This window comes from Myotis yumanensis, unplaced genomic scaffold (assembly GCF_028538775.1).
Source record: "Myotis yumanensis isolate MYYU_CA2020_CCGP unplaced genomic scaffold, mMyoYum1.0.hap1 SCAF_2, whole genome shotgun sequence".
Classification (NCBI taxonomy): domain Eukaryota; kingdom Metazoa; phylum Chordata; class Mammalia; order Chiroptera; family Vespertilionidae; genus Myotis; species Myotis yumanensis.
The window spans coordinates 102,030,586-102,047,126 of NW_027223753.1; positions in this window are offsets into that span (position 1 = coordinate 102,030,586).

The window sequence follows — 16,541 nt, forward strand, 5'->3', positions numbered from 1 at the left end:
GAGGCTAAATAGCATGTTATTAAACAATGAATGGGTTACCAATTAGACCAAGGAAGAAATAAAATCTTCCTGGAAACAAATTAAAATGAACACAACAACCCAAAACCTATGGGACGTGGCAAAAGCAGTCCTAAGAGAGAAGTTCATAGCTCTACAGGCCTGCCTCAAGAAATAATAAAAAGGACTAATAAAATATCTAACCCTAAAACTAAATGAATGAAAAAGAGAACAGCAAGAAAAACCCAGAGGAAGAAAATAATAAAGAACAGAGCAGAAATAAATGACATAGAGACTAAAAACAAACAAACAAAACAAACAACAACAAAAAACAGTACAAAAGATCAATAAATCCAAGAGCTGGTTCTTGGAAAGATAAACAAGATTGATGAACCCCTAGCCAGACTCATCAAGAAACAAAAATAGAGGATCCAAATAAATAAAATCAGAAACTAAAGAGTCAATATAATAAGGAATACAAAGGATTGTAAGCAAATACTACAAACAGCTATATGTCAACAATTAGACAACCTGGGAAAAATGGACAAATTCCTAGAAACATACAGTCTTCCAAAACTCAGTCAGGAAGAATCAGAAAACCTGAGTAGGCCAATAACAACTGATAAAATTGAAGCAATGATTTTAAAACTCCCAGCAAACAAAAGTCAGGGACCAGATAGATTCACAGGTGAATTTTACCAACTAAAGAAAAATTAACACCTATCTTCCCCAAACTATTCCAAAAAATCCAAGAGGGAGGAACACTTCCAAGATATTTTTACAAAGCCAACATTATCTTAATTCCAAAACCAGATAAAGACACCACAAGAAGAAAAAAAAAAACAACTACAGGCCAATCTCCCTGATGAACACAGATGCTAAAATTATCAACAAAATAGTAGTAAATCAGATCCAGCAATATATTAAAAAGATCATACACCATGATCAAGTGGGATTTATTCTAGGGATGCAAGGCTGGTACAATATCCGCAAATCAATAAATGTGATGCATCACATAAACAAATTAAAAGATAAACACCACATAATCATATCAATAGATTCAGAAAAAGCACTAGACAAAATCCAGTACCATTCTTTGATAAAAACTCTCAGTAAAGGGGGAATAGAGGGATCATACCTCAACATAATAAAGGCCATTTATGACAACCTACAGTCAACATAATACTCAATGGGCAAAAACTAAAAGCATTTCCCTTAAGAACAGGAGCAAGAGGAACCAAGATGGTGGCATAAGGTATAGACCTGTGCGTGCTGCCTCCCACAACAACATTGAAACTACCAACTATAAGACAAAACAGCTATCATTCAGAACCATGGGAAAGCTGGCTCAGTGGAAGTTCTGCAACTGGAAGAAAAGAAAGAAGCACATTGAGACTGAGTAGGAGGTGCAGAGGCACCAAGAACAGAGGTACGGAGTCCTGAGCCAGGCGAGCTGTAACTGGATGCACGGTTTTTTTCAATCGAAGGGGATACAAGCTCTCGAATCCACTGAGCTTGTTTGGGACAGGATTCTGAGGTCCCAGACCCCTATGGGGAGAGGCGGGACTGCCTTGCAGTGGGTCAGAGAGCGAGGGTGGCTTTCTCGTGGAGCTGCTCACTGGCACTCGGGGACACGGAGACGCAGAGTCCTGGAGAGGCAAGGAGTCGCAGAGACGCCATTGCTGTTTGCTCTGCCCTGGTGATTCCCTGAGACCCCGACCTACTCAATTTACATCCCCACCCAAGCTGTGCCAGTGGCACAAAAGGAACCACCTGTGCTTTTACAGCCTAACCCAACAAACTGCAGATTTCAACTCCTCGAATCCATAAGGGACACACTCAAGCAGCAGAATCAGGTTCGGAGGAAGCCGGAGCTGGACCCAGCTGGGCCAGGGACATGGAACCGCTGTACCAGCAAATGCACAAGCAGGTCCACAAGATCCAGTCTCACATGGGACACCGGGAGACAGCAGACAAGCAGTCTGTGCACTTAGTAGAAAATGAAATCCAAGCAAGCATAACAGATATTCAGCCAGCTAGAACGCCTGGAGATTTTGTCCAGCAAGGAGCCTCCCAACAAAAGACAGAATGCCAAATTTCATGTTGACCAGTTAAAGTATGATGGCCAGCACCTGCAGACTGCTCTCAGAAACTTAAAGCATTGGCGATACACAAGGGAGCAGCAGGAGAGACAGCGAGAGGAGCTTCTGTCTCGCACCTTCACCCCTAACATGGGATGCAGCGCCCCCTGTGAGGCTGCGTGAGGCTGCGACAGCCCCTGTGAGACTGCGTAAGGCTGCAACAGCCCCTGTGAGGCTGTGACGGCCCCTGCGAGGCTGCGATGACCCCTGTGAGGCTGTGACGGCCCCTGCAAGGCTGCGACGGCTCCTGCAAGGCTGTGATGGCCCCTGAGAGGCTGCAACGGCCCCTGTGAGGCTGCGTGAGGCTGCGACGGCCCCTGCAAGGCTGTGATGGCCCCTGAGAGGCTGAGATTGCCCCTGTGAGGCTGCGACGGCCCCTGCGAGGCTGAGACAGCCCCTGCGAGGCTCCAACGGCCCCTGTGAGGCTGCGACAGCCCCTGCGAGGCTGCGATGGCCCCTGGGAAGCCAGTGGAACCGTGTGAGCCTCCCAGATGGCTTTGTCAATGGCCCGCGAACCAGCTCGCAGCCCCACGCACAACTATCACCCAAAGGGCAAGAGTGGCGAGAGCAGCTGTAGTGTTGCTTTCTCTTCACTTTTGGTAGCGAAATCCTCATTTTAAACATAAGAGGACACATTATTTTAAAAAGCCGTTACGTGGCTCCATACCATGAGTAGAGTGTGAACAAGTTGTGAGAGACCTTTCCGAACACAGGGACACGTTGTGGATGCAAATAGCTACATTTTCTATGTGTATGACCTTTGACCCGGTGACAAAAAGCGTTCACCTATGGATGAGGACAGTGGGGGGCGGGGGAGGGCAGAGGGTGGGGTGGGAACTGGGTGGAGGGGGGCAATGGGGGGGAAAAAGGGGAACAACTGTAATAATCTGAACAATAAAGATTTATTTTTTAAAAAAAGAACAGGAGCAAGACAAGGATGTCTGCTTTCATCACTCTTATTCAATATAGTAATGGAAGTGCTAGCCACAGCAATTAGACAAGAAGAAATAAAAGGCATCTAAATTGGAAAGGAGGAAGTGAAACTGTCATTATTCACAGATGACATGATATTGTACATAAAAATTTCCAAAGACTCCACCAGGAAACAACTAGACTTAATAAATGAATTCGACAAGGTAGCAGGATACAAAATCAGCATCAAGAAATCGATGGCATTTTTATACGCCAATAATGAACTCTCGGAAAGAAAAATTAAAAAAGCAATCTCATTTACTATTGCAACAACAACAAAATAAGATACCTAGGAATAAACTTAACCAAGGAAGTAAAAGACCTGTACTTGGAAAACTATAGAACATTAAAAAAAGAAATGGAGAAAGATAGAAACAAATAGAAACATATACCATGTTCGTGGTTAGAAGAATTAACATTATTGAGAACAGAACCTAGACACAGAACCTATAGAGAGAACCTAGGGAGAGAACATGGCAAAAGATCCTGGACAGAACCTAGCTACAGAATTTGGCTGGAGAACCTAGACAGAACATGGCAAGAGAACCTGACTAGAACCTGGTGACTGAACCTGACTGGAGAACCTGGACAGAACCTGGCTGGAGAACCTAGCAAGAGAACATGGACACAGCACCTGGCTGGAGATCCTAACCAGAACTTCGCTGGAGATCCTGACCAGAACTTGGCTAGAGATCCTGGCTAGGCTGCTGATCAACTGAATACTGTCCCCATGTCATTCCTTCTTCGCTGACTCCGTATTCACCTTTGGGGACCCCTGGACCTGCTGGGGCTGGACCCCAGCAAAAGGCTGCTTCAGCAGCTGCCCAGCTACATGGATGCCAGGATAAGACCCTATAATGGGAGGGTCTCCACATCTTGTTAAAATGAAGATTCTTTCTAGGCGGGTGTGCAGTGGATCAGAGACTCTGCATCTAAGAAGCTCTCAGGTGAGGTTGAATATACTGGCCTGTGGAGCCCGCTTGCAACAGCAAGGCTGATGGAGGCACATGGCCTCCTGAGAGGATGACCCTCTCACTCCAGCATTTGCTCTTGCTACATCTTGGTCTTTGGTCTGTCACCACCACACAGAGACCCCCACAGGCCCCAAACTGAGGATTATTTCTGGTGGTGACACAGAAACACAGGTGGGCACTGGGTCTTTTCTGTGTTTTCAAATCCCCTAGGAAGTTGGGAATTCCTCCAGACAGGAAGGCCACAGAAGTAACTGGTGGAGAGAAGGCATCAAGCTGGGTGATGACTGCAGAGGGGAACCTCCCTCTATCTCAGGTTGTCACCAGCCTGGCCGATGTTTCCAGAGACAAAGACCCCACCACCACGGGGAGCAGAAGGACCTGCAGGTGCGAGGTGTGAAGGGTGCATCTCAATATTGCGCCCTGGAAGGCAAAAGGGGACCTGCAGGCAATGTCAGGTACTGCACTAGGAATGCTGACCAGGCTCCAGAAGGTGGGAGCTCACTGTGAGCCCTGGACAGAGTATTGATGTTCTTGGTGAACGGAGGCGCAGAGATGAGTCGGACGACAGGATACGGAGAAGCAAAGGGCTACTGCTCGCTCAGGTTCATGACAGAAAAAATAGCACTGCGTTGATTGTTCACTGCTGCGGCTTTATGCGATCTTCTGCAGACTAAATATAGAACAAAGCAAAGTATTAATACTAGCAATAACAACCCTGAGGAGGTTCCCATTAATGCTTGAATATGTGGAATAGGATTCATATTCTGTATCTCATTTATAAGACCTTGTGAAACTTGCTGTCCGGTTACCTCCTCTAATTTCTTTTGAAATGTAATGTGAATGTGATCTTGAAGATCAATAATTTCTTGTGTTAAATTGCCATGATTCAATAAGTGTTTCTTAACCTTATCCCAAGGAAAAGCTGTCTCATTGTAAGGCACAGGGGTGATACACAGACCAGTATGGTTCCAATCACATTTTAACTGTAATCGCCTTTGCAGGCTCACAATTTGGTCCCCTAATTAAGCTACTGTTTGTTCAAAAAAAAAAAAAAGAAGAATTAACATTATTAAAATGTCTATACTACCCAAAGCAATTTATAGATTCAACGCAATCCTTATTAAAATTTCGATGGCATACTTCATAGAGCTAGAACAAATATTCCAAAAATTTATATGGAACCATAAAAGACCCTGAATAGCTACAGCAATCTTGAGAAAGAAGAATGAAGTCGGAGGGATCACAATACCAGATTTCAAACTATACTACAAAGCCATTGTAACCAAAACAGCCTGGTACTGGCACAAGAATAGGCATATACGGTAAACCAATGGATCAGAACAGAGACCCCAGAAATTAACCCACACCATTATGGTCAATTAATATTTGACAAAGGAGGCAAGAACATACAATGGAGTAAAGACAGTCTTTTCAACAAATGGTGTTGGTAAAACTGGACAGACATACAAAAAGATGAAATTAGACCACCAACTTACACCATACACAAGAATAAACTCAAGATGGATAAGAGATTTATTAGGTGTACCAGTTAATAATGGCGGATTTTGTAATCAAGGAAAACACAATAATTTCAAGAGAAACATCAAAAGTGCTTTATTCAAAGTAATGTCCATCACTAGCTACACATTTCCTCGCCTTTCAGGAAATTTGTGGATACCGTTCCAATAGAACTTTTCTCGCTTTGAGGCAAACCATTCAGAGACCCAATTTTCCACTTCTTCATACATTTGGAAGTGCTGCTCAGAAAGTGCGTGTGTCATTGATTGGAACAAGTGGTAATCTGAAGGAGCAAGGTCTGGTGAATACAGAGGGTGGGTTAACACTTCCGAGGCAAAATCTTTTAATGTGTCTTTAACTGATTTTGAAGTATCTGATGGTGCGTTATCATGAAACAAAATTACTTTGCCATGTGTTCTGGCCCATTCTGGTCTTTTCATGATCAAAGCGTGATTCAAATTGATTATTTGTTGTCAGTAGTGATCAGTATTAATGGTTTCACCTGGTTTTAGAAGATCATAATACACCACACCTTCTTGATCCCACCAAATGCAGAGCATTGTCTTCTTTCCAAAGCGATTTGGCCTTGCAGTTGATGTTGATGGTTGACCTGGATCAACCCATGATTTTGTGCATTTGGGATTCTCAAAATAAATCCACTTTTCATTGCCAGTCACAATTCGATGCAAAAAAAAAAAACTTTCTTTCGTGCCATTGAAGCAACATTTTACTGATGACTTTTCGGTTTTCCATTTGTCTTTCGTTCAGTTGATGTGGCACCCATTTTCCTTCCTTTAAAATCTTTCCCATTGCTTGTAAATGATCAGAAATTGTTTTCTGAGCAAAGTTTAATCTTTCTGCAAGTTGTTTTTGAGTTTGACATGCATCTTCATCCAATAATGCTTGTAATTGTTGTTCTTCAAACTTTTTCAGTTGATCTGGACATTGTCTTTCACATCAAAATCATCACTTTTAAAGCGTTTAAACCAGCATTCACAAGTATCTTGAGATGGAGCATGTTCACCATAAGCTTCCCAAAGTATTCAGCAGCACTTTTCTTAAAAATAAATTAATGAATTAAAACTTCCCGCAAATGCTCTTTTTTTTTGGCATGAAATTCGACATTTTTAAACATAAAAATATCTATGATGTTAACACCTTCAGCAAATTTGACATATGAAGTTTTGAAGCTTGCTGTCAATACAACAAAATAGCATATATATCAACATATGTGTAACTCCATCTATTGAAAAAACTCCACACTATAAACTGGTACACCTAGCAAATGTAAGGCATGAAAACATAAAAATCTTAAAGGAGAACACAGGCAATAAAAACTCAGAGATCTCACATCCTATATAATAAAAGCCCAGTGACTGAACGGCTGAATGACCAGTGGACCAGTCGCTATGACGTGCACTGACCACCAGGGGGCAGACACTCAACCAGGGGGCTGACCAGGATGAGCGGCTGCTCCTGCTGCGAACCCTGGACCAACAGGCAGGAACCCAGGCTGCGATCGTAGCCTACTCGCCCCAGGCTCCTCCTCCTCACTCTCTGCTGCCTCCTCATAGAGCTTACCCAGGAGGCTGGGAGGCAGGTTTGTGACCACTGCAGGACTGAAGCCTACTCCCCTGCCTCTCAGTGCTATTGTCCCTGGGGCCGGCCCCAACTGGGTCCCTTGGAGAGGCGAGTGCTCCGGCTCATCAGAAGATGCCAGACCAGGGAGCAGCTGCTCAGAGGGTGGGTCCACAGCCGCTTGGCTGACCAGGATGAGTGGTGCTCCCACAGCAGGCAATCCCTGCAGGCAATGCCCCCCACCAGTGCACGAATCCCATGCACCAGGCCTCTAGTAGCAATATGTTTATGGATACATCTCTTAGGGCCATGGTTGGTAAACTGCGGCTCGGGAGCCTCATGCAGCTCTTTGGCCCCTTGAGTGTGGCTCTTCCTAAGCCTTAGAAGTACCCCAATTAAGATAATAACAATGTAACTACCTATATAGTTTAAGTTTAAAAAAATTGGTTCTCAAAAGAAATTTCAATCGTTGTACTGTTGATATTTGGCTCTGTTGACTAATGAGTTTGCTGACCACTGTCTTAGGGCAAAGGAAACTAAGGAGAAAATAAATAAATGGGACTACATCAAAACAAAAAGCTTCTGCACAGCAAAAGAAAACACCATCAAAATTAAAAGGGAGCCCACTGTTTGGAAGAACATACTTGCCAATGACACATCTGATAAGGAGTTAATATCCAAAACATATAAAGTACTCATACAACTCAACAGAAGGAAGACAAATAATACATTTTTAAAATGGGCAGAAGACCTAAATAGACATTTCTTCAAAGAGGACATCCAGATGGCCAAAAGACATGTAAAAAAATGCTCAGGCACTAATCATCAGAGAGATGCAAATTAAAGCCATAATGAGATATCACCTCACAACTGTCAGACTGGCTACTATAAAAAAAGTCAACAAATAATACATGCTGGGGAGGACATGGAGAAAGGAAACACTAGTTCACTGCTGGTGAGAATGCAGATTGGTGCAGCCACTATGGAAAACAGTATGGAGTTTCCTCAAAAAATTAAAAATGGAACTTCCATTTGACCCAGTGATCCCACTTCTGGGAATATATCCTAAAACTCCCAAAATTCCAATCAGAAAGAATATAAGCACCCTATGTTCATAGCACATTATTTATAATCGCTAAGATTTGGAAACAGCCCAAGTGCCTTAGAGTAGATGAGTAGATAAAAAAGCTATGGGATGAGGAACAAAATGCCAGCAGAATAGACGAACATGTCCCGAGCCTTGTCCCAGAGCAGACAGAACGAACAACTAAATCAAATAATATCCAACCCAAATTGGTGAAGTAGACACAGCTGGTGAGACAATTTGCAGCCGGGAAGGGCAGAGGACACCCAGAGAATGGTAAAATTCAGGGATCTGGGCTGGGGAGAGCTGCAGAACCTCTGAGCCTAGAGGGTCGGGGGAAACCGCATGGCACTGAGGTGTGTCTCTTGGGTCGGGTACAGTGTCTGACTGTGGAAAGGAATTCCGCAGGACTGCTGGTGGCAGGGGATTCTAGATCTGGGTCCACAGTCACAACAGACTGAGTCCAGAGGGGCATTCAGGATGGCTGCCCAGAATTCAAGGAGCCAGAAAGGAAGGGGCTTGTGGAGGCACAACTCTTTCTCCTCTTTGTGGTCTTTGCTTTTCTTCACTGAGCCTAGTTTATAGGACCTTTCAGATATGGACACTCACCCATGGCTGGGGTGCAGGAGGAAGTGCAGACTTGTGGAGTCTGGGGAGAGGCTGGGGTGAGGAGAGGGCCCAGGAGAGGTGGCTGCAAGTCTGGCACTGAGTCATACCTGACGCGCAGAACCTGGGTAGCCTTTTTCTCCTGAAGAGATAGGCCCTCCCTGCAGTCTCCAGGCAACCAATACAGCAGTGATGGTGAACCTTTTGAGCTCGGCGTGTCAGCATTTTGAAAAACCCTAACTTAACTCTGGTGCCGTGTCACATATAGAAATTTTTTGATATTTGCAACCATAGTAAAACAAAGATTTATATTTTTGATATTTATTTTATATATTTAAATGCCATTTAACAAAGAAAAATCAACCAAAAAAATGAGTTCGCGTGTCACCTCTGACACGAGTGTCATAGGTTCGCCATCACTGCAATACAGCCACACCCAGACTACACCCTGAGTGATACAAAGGAAAAATAAATCTGAATAGTGCTTGAGAGTCCATAGGGACTGGCCTAAAGAGAGGCCTTCAGTCCCAGCAACAGAAAATGGAGAAGCCATAGACAGTACAGAAGAGTGGGATCTTAAATCAGCCAAAGGAACAACACTTCACTTTTTCATTTTTATTTTATTATTATTTTGTTATCTCGTTTTTCTTTTTTTTGTTTTCCTTTGTTCGTTTGTTTCTTTATTTTCTATTTCTTTTCACATTATTTTTCCATCATTCTAAATTATTTTATTTGTTTTATCCTATTTTTTTAATCAATTTAAAAAATTATTATTTACTTCTCTTTCTCCTTCTTCTTATCCACTCATCCTCTTTCTACTTCCTCTATACTGAAATGAGGTCCTCCCCATATTCATCCAATTCTTAACCTTACTTTCTGTATATAAGATTCTGCCCCCACCCTCTTTACGGGGAATTTGGTGTTTGTACAGTTTGGTTTACCTGTTTGTTCTCTGGTGTTTTCTCCCCATGTATATATTTATATTTTTTCCTTTTTATTTCTTTTTCTTCTGTTTTTTTTTCTCTCATACCATTTTTTCTCTTTTCAATATCATTTGTGCTCTTTCTCTCCCCTAATTCTCTTTTCTCTGGTGGTCACTTATATTGGGGTTATCGGTGTTGTGAGTACATTCGTGTTTTGTTCTTTATATGTCATGTCTTGTGGAGGTGAATTTTATCTTTTTTGGCCAATGTGCTAGAGAGTGAGTCACATAACCCGACACCCGGAGAGGAGACTCCATCCACAAAGGGGCAATAACACTCCAGACCCAACTACAGAGGTAGGAAGAAAGTGGCAGTGAGGGAGAGAGTGTGAGTGAATGAGGGAGCAAAAGAGGAGTGTATGGTCATGTGGTGTGGGGGGGGGGGCACAGTTAGATCCTGCAGGACCTTTGGGGGCAAGCTGAGCGGGCAGCCTCTGCTACCATTGCAAACACTCCCAGAGCAGCCGGCTTTTCCTCAGAGGTCTCCCATTTTTGAAGGGGACAGCTGCTGTGACTGGGAGCCCAACCTAACCTCCACCCAGGGTGCCCTCAGATAACACCCGGAACTCTACAGCCACCCCCACCAGGGACCTGCTGCCTCGGCTGTAGTCCCACGGTCACTGAGACTCCAGCCACCCCAGGCGCAGGCTCCTGTGAGTTCTGGAGAGCATTCACCTCTGACTGGCCCAATGCTTTAGCCCAGGGCACTGCAACCACATGAGAAGCAGACATGTGAGCAGCCCACTCCTGTCTGAGAAGAAGCAGCCCCAAGAGCAGCCCTCCCCAGGTCAAGGAGCAGCAGTCTCATGCAGCCTGCCCCCATCCAAAGAGCAACAGCTGTGTGAGTCGCCTGCCCCCAGTTCAAGAAGCAGCAGCCTGCCCTCATCAAAGGAGCAGCAGCCGTGCATGCAGCCCACTCCTGTCTGAGAAGCAGCAGCTGTGCAAGAAGCCCACCCCAGTCCAAGGAGCAGCCCACCCCTTGCGGGAAGCTGGTCCATCCTTGCTGCTTGACACAGTCGCTGCAGGAAAGAAACATCTGCACAGCATATGTTTCAATGGACCTGACATATATAGCATACTGTTCTTAATATGTTTGCTCCCTTTAGCGCCATGTGTTTTAACCAAGGTCACCTCTCTGAGATAGGTTGTTTCCCCAGGTGGGGATCTTTCCCTGAGGTTAGGGAGGGGATACAACCCCTTAATTAAGTGCCAGGCGGGTAGTTAAGCTACATAATCTTTACTCCCTGGAATGGAGATAAGAAACGCCCTAACCTTTGTAATAGAAATTGACAGGATTAAAATCGGCTGGTATAAATACGGATGTAACAAGACAATAAACTTCAGAACCTCATCAGTTCCTAACCAGAGCTCCGACCAGAACTTTGGCTGGAAATCCTGGCTATAGGTCCTGACTAGGCTGCTGATCAACTGAAGGCTGTCTTCGTGTCATTCCTTCTTCGCCGACTCCGTCCACACCTTTGGGGACCCCTGGACCCGCTGGGATTGGACCCCAGCAACCCCTGCCTGAGGAACAGCAGCCGCACGAGCAGCCCACCCCTGTCCAAGGAGCAGCAGCCACATGTGGCCCACACCTGTCCTAGGAGCAGCAGCCACATGAGCAGCCCATCCCTGTCTGAGGAGCAGCAGCCACATGAGAAGCTCACCCCACCATCCCAGGAGCAGCAGCCGCATGCAGCCTGCCCCCATCCAAAGAGCAGCAGCCTCGTGAGCAGCCCACCCCTGTCCAAGGAGCAGCAGCTGTGTGAGCAGCCTCCCCCCACCAACCAGAGGAGCCACCACTGCTATGAACAGCACCCACCAGAGGAGCTGCTGCCAACTGAGGAGCAGCAGCTGCAACCGCCTGAGGAGCAGCTGCTGCCCAAGGAGCCATTGCCACCCAAGGAGCAGCCCCTGCACGACTTGACACACCTAGGTCCTTCAGTCAGAACAAAAATGGGTAGACAAAGAAACCCCCAAAGAAAAGAAAAGGAGAAATCACCAGAAAAGCAGCAAAGTGAAACGGAGGCATGCAATATGTTAGAAAAAGAACTCAGAATAAACCAGATGGATGAAAAAAATCAACAACTTATGTAAGAATCAAGAAGAAATAGTGATATAGCTGCATTAAAAAACACCATGGAAAGTTTCAACAATAGACTAGGAGAAGCAGAGGACCTAAGTAGTGAATTAGAAGACTGGGAAGCAAAACACACCCAAACTGAACTACAATTGGAGAAAAAAATTAAAAGACAGGAGGAGAGCCTAAGGGAGCTTTGAGATAACATGAAACGAAGCAACATACTAATAATAGGGGTACCAGAACGACAGGAAGAGGAACAAGGGTTAGAAAACCTATTTGAAGAAATAATCTCAGAAAATTTCTCCGATGTGGGGAAGAAAAAAGACACACAAGCACAGAGAGTCCAATACAAGATAAACCTGAAAAGACCCACACCAAGACACATCATAATTATGATGGCAAATATTCAAGACAAAGAGAGAATATTAAAGGCTGCAAAGGAGAGACAGAGAGTTACATACAAGAGATCGCCCTTTAGATTATCAAATTATTTCTCAACAGAAACACATCAGGCCAGGAAAGAATGCAAGGAAGTTTACAAAGTGATGCAAATCAAGGGACTGAATCCATGAACACTCTATCCAGCAAGGCTATCATTCAAAATTGAAGGGAAATAACGAGCTTCACAGACAAAAATAAAGGCTAAGGGAATTTATCACTACCAAACCAGCAATGCAATAAATGCTTAAAGGGACTGGTGTAAAAAAAAAAAGAAATAAAAATGGAAGAAGGAACACAGGCACAAAAAATAAAAATGATTATAAACAAGCACCTATCAAAAATAACTTTAAACATAAATGGACTAAATGCTCCAATCAAAAGACATCAAGTGGCTGAATGGATAAAAGACATGACCTATATATATGCTTTCTACCAGAGACCCACCTCAGAACAAGGGACTTACACAGACTGAAAGTGAAGGGATGGAAAAATATCATTCAGGCAAATGGAAATGAAAAAAAATCTGGGGTAGCAATACTTATATCAGACAAAATAGACCTCAAAGTGAAGGCCATAACAAGAGATAAGGAAGGCCACTTCACAATACAAAAGAGATCAATACAACAAAAGGATATAACCCTGATAAACATATATGCACCCAATGCAGGAGCACCCAAATACATAAAACACCTCCTGAAAGATAACAAGAGAGAGGTCAACAACAACACAATCACAGTAGGGGACTTTAATATCACGCTAACATCACTGGATAAATCCTCTAGACAAAAAATCAGCAAAGAAACAGCAATCCTAAATGACTCAATAGACCAGATGGATTTAATTGACATCTTCCGAATATTTTACCCCAGAGACATGGAATATATGTTCTATTCAAATGCACATGGGACATTTTAAAAAATAGACCACATATTGGGTCATAAGCAAAGTCTTTCCAAATTCAAGAAGATTGAAATCATATCAAGCATCTCCTCAGACTACAATGGCATAATATTAGAAATAAACTACAATAAAAACAATCCCAAAAATTCAAATACTTGTAAGCTGAATAGCATGCTATTAAACAATCACTGGGTTATCAAAGAAGAAATTAAAAACATCCTGTAAATGAATGACAATGAAAACACACCAATCCAAAATCTATGGGACACAATGAAAGCAGTCCTGAGAGAGAAGTTTATAGCTCTACAGACCTGCCTCAAAAAAAAAACAAGAAAAAAAAAATGGTAGTAAATCATCTAACTCTACAACTTAAAGAATTAGAAGGAGAACAATAAGAAAAGCCCAGAATGAGCAAAAGGAAGGAGATAATGAAGATCAGAGCAGAAATAAATGACATAGAGACAAAAAAACACACAAAACAATACAACAGATCAATGAAACCAAGAGCTGTTTCTTTGAAAGGATAAACAAGATTGATGAGCCTCTAGCCAGGCTCACCAAGAAGCAAAGAGAGAGGAACCAAATAAACAAAATCAGAAATGAAAGAGGTGAAATAACGATAGACCCCACAAAAATACAAAGGATTGTTAACAAGTACTATGAACAACTCTATTCCAACAAACTAGACAACCTAGAGGAAATGGACATATTCCTAGAAAAATACAACCTCCAAAATTCAATCAGGAAGAATCTAAAATTCTCAATAGGCCAATAATTATGGAAGAATTGAAGCAGTCATCAAAAAACTTCTAGCAAACAAAAGCCTGGGGCCAGATGGCTTCACAGGGGTGTGTTACCAAACATTCAAGGAAGAATAAAACCTATCCTCCTCAGACTATTCCAAAAAATTCAAGAGGAAGGAACACTTCCAAGCTCATTCTATGAAGCCAGCATCACCCTAACACCAAAACCAGGTAAAGACAACACAATGAAAGAGAATTACAGGCCAATATCCCTCATGAACATAGATGCCAAAATCCTCAACAAAATCCTAGCAAATCGGATCCAGCAGTACATCAGAAAGGTCATACACCATGACCAAGTAGGATTTATCCCAGGGATGCAAGGATGGTACAATATCTGCAAATCAATAAATGAAATACATCACATAAACAAACTGAGAGGAAAAAAAACCACATAGTCATATCAATTGATGTAGAAAAAGCATTTGACAAAATCCAACACCCTTTCTTGATAAAAACTCTCAGCAATGTGGGAATAGAAGGATCATACCTCAACATAATAAAAGCCATATACGACAAACCCACAGCCAACATCGTACTCAATGGAAAAAAACTAAAACCATTTCCCCTAAGAACAGGAACAAAACAGGGATGCCCACTCTCACTGCTCCTTTTCAACATAGTACTGTAAGTATTAGCCATTACAATTAGACAAGAAGAAGAAATAAAAGGCATCCAAATTGGAAAAGAAGAAGTAAAACTGTCCTTATTTGCAGTTGACATGACACTGTACATAGAAAACCCTAAAGACTCCATCAAAAAACTATTAGACTTAATAAATGAATTTGGCAATGTAGCAGGATACAAAATTAATGCCAAGAAATCTATGGCATTTCTATACACCAAAAGTGAACTTACAGAAAGAGAGACTAAAAAAGAAATCCCATTTACCATCGTACCAAAAAAATTAAGATACCTAGGAATAAACTTAACTAAGGAAATAAAAGACCTGTACTCAGAAACCTACAGAACGTTGAAAAAAGAGATAGAGGAAGACATAAACAGATGGAAGAACATACCGTGTTCATGGATGGAAGAGTCAACATCATTAAAATGTCCATACTACCCAAAGCAATCTATAAATTCAACGCACTTCCTATTAAAATACCAAGGGCATATTTCACAGACCTAGAATGACCTCTCCAAAAATTCATCTGGAATAGAAAAAGACCCCAAATAGCTGCAGCAATACTGAGAAAGAAGAACAAAGTAGGTGGGATCTCAATACCAGATATCAAGCTGTATTACAAAGCCACTGTTCTCAAAACTGCCTGGTACTGGCACAAGAACAGACATATAGATGAACGGAATAGAATAGAGAACCCAGAAATTGACCCAAATCATTATGCTCAATGAATATTTGACAAAGGAGGCAAGAACATACAATGGAGTCAAGATAGCCTCTTCAATAAATGGTGTTGGGAAAATTGGACAGATACATGCAAAAAAAAAAAAAAATGAAACTAGATCACCAACTTACACCATACACAAAAACAAACTCAAAATGGATAAAGGACTTAAATGTAAGACAGGAAACCATAAAAATATTAGAAGAATCCATAGGCAGTGAAATATCAGACATATGCCAAAGCAATTTCTTCACCGATACAGTTCCTAGGGCATTGGAAACTAAAGAGAAAATAAACAAATGGGACTACATCAAAATAAAAAGCTTCTGCACAGCAAAATAAACCATCAACAAAACAACAAGAAAGCCCACTGCATGGGAGAACATATTTGCCAATGTTATCACCATTAAGGGTTTAATCTCCAACATTTACAGGGAACTCATACAACTTAACAAAAGGAAGACAAACAACCCAATCAAAAAATGGGCAACTGACCTAAATAGATACTTTTTGAAAGAAGACATAAGGAAGGCCTATGAAAACATGCTCAAAGTCACTAATCATCCGAGAGATGCTAATCAAAACGACAATGCGGTACTATCTCACATCTGTCAGAATGGCTATCATCAACAAATCAACAAATGACAAGTGCTGGGGAGGATGCGGAGAAAAAGGAACCCTTGTGCACTGCTGGTGGGAATGCAGACTGGTGCAGCCACTGTGGAGAATAGTATGGAGTTTCCTCAAAAAACTAAAACTGGAACTCCCATTTGACCCAGTGATCCCACTTCTAGGAATATATCCCAAGAAACTAGAAACACCAATCAGAAAGGATATATGCACTCTTATTTTCATAGCAGCATAATTTGCCATAGTTAAGATTTGGAAACTGCCTACGTGCCCATCAGCAGATGAGTGGATTAAAAACCTGTAGTACATCTACACAGTGGAATACTATGCTGCAGTAAAAAAGAAGGAATTCTTACCATTTGCAACAGCATGGATGGAATTTGAGAGCATTATGCAAGTGAAATAAGCCAGTCAGAGAAAGATAAATATCACATGATCTCACTCACTTATGGAAAATAATGAACATCATAAACTGATGAAGAAAAA